Here is a 1453-nt window from a genome sequence, read left to right on the forward strand (position 1 = left end):
AAACCCGGGATTGAACCAGGGACCTTTAGATCTTCAGTCTAACGCTCTCCCAACTGAACTATTTTGGCCTTCTGATAGCTGAGGTCTTCATACTTTAATTTGAACCATTTAACAAAATAGATGCAGGACCTGGATTTTTAACCTCATATGGTAGAGATATGTTTTAAGGAGTCCTGTATCATTCCCCAGTTAACTGGTGCAATGGGTAAATAGCATTTTTGGGATCCAGGTTAGGTAGTTGTTTTTTTAACTCTGAATGGACTATCATTATATTACCCAGATATATTTGGCATGAGTAGGTAAGCAATGTCATCTGACTACTGACATCTGTGTTCAAGGGGAAGTGGAATGTGATGCAGACAAGAGTTTACTTTACAAAAAAGGACGAAATGGGAAACATTCATAGTCAAACCTGAAGGAAAGATAGGTGGAAGAAAGTTTAAAAGGAGGACAGAAAGCAAAGTCTATGTTGAATTGATCATTTTGTGGATCAGTTGATAAAAATGTTGATAGAGAAAAAAGTACTACAGCTGATTCCAAGACTTCCTTTGTGAGAAGCAAGGAACCTCTCAACAGTGCCGAAACCCGGGATTAAACCAGGGACCTTTATATCTTCAGTCTAACGCTCTCCCAACTGAGCTATTTCTGCCTCCTGCTAGCTGTAGTCTTCATACTTTAATTTAAACCATTTAACAAAATAGATGCAGGACCTGGATTTTAAACCTCATATGGTAGAGATATGTTTTAAGGAGTCCTGTATCATTCCCCAGTTAACTGGTGCAATGGGTAAATAGCATTTTTGGGATCCAGGTTAGGTAGTTGTTTTTTTAACTCTGAATGGACTAGCACTATATTACCCAGATATATTTGGCATGAGTAGGTAAGCAATGTCATCTGACTACTGACATCTGTGTTCAAGGGGAAGTGGAATGTGATGCAGACAAGAGTTTACTTTACAAAAAAGGACGAAATGGGAAACATTCATAGTCAAACCTGAAGGCAAGATAGGTGGAAGAAAGTTTAAAAGGAGGACAGAAAGCAAAGTCTATGTTGAATTGATCATTTTGTAGATCAGTTGATAAAAATGTTGATAGAGAAAAAAGTACTACAGCTGATTCCAAGACCTATTTTGTTAGAAGCAAGGAACCTCTCAACTGTGCCAAAACCCGTGATTGAACCAGGGACCTTTAGATTTTTACTCTAACGCTCTCCCAACTGAGCTATTTCGGCCTGCTTATAGCTGTGTTCTTCATACTTTAATTTAAACCATTTAACGAAATAGATGCAGGACCTGGATTTTTAACCTCATATGGTAGAGATATGTTTTAAGGAGTCCTGTATCATTCCGCAATTAACTGGTGCAATGGGTAAATAATATTTTTGGGATCCAGGTTAGGTCATTTTTTTTTTAACTCCGAATGGACTAGCACTATATTACCCAGACGTATTTGGC

The 1453-nt window shown here is 38.0% G+C and overlaps 1 non-coding gene across 1 annotated transcript; it reads right to left on the reverse strand.

Annotated features, from left to right (window-relative positions):
* Positions 1-1157: 1157 nt before the first annotated feature.
* On the reverse strand, positions 1158-1230 carry TRNAF-AAA (transfer RNA phenylalanine (anticodon AAA)). The gene has a single exon. It is a non-coding gene; the product is annotated as a tRNA-Phe (tRNA).
* Positions 1231-1453: the final 223 nt, after the last annotated feature.

This window comes from Lissotriton vulgaris, chromosome 8 (genome assembly GCF_964263255.1).
Source record: "Lissotriton vulgaris chromosome 8, aLisVul1.2, whole genome shotgun sequence".
Taxonomy (NCBI): Eukaryota; Metazoa; Chordata; class Amphibia; order Caudata; family Salamandridae; genus Lissotriton; species Lissotriton vulgaris.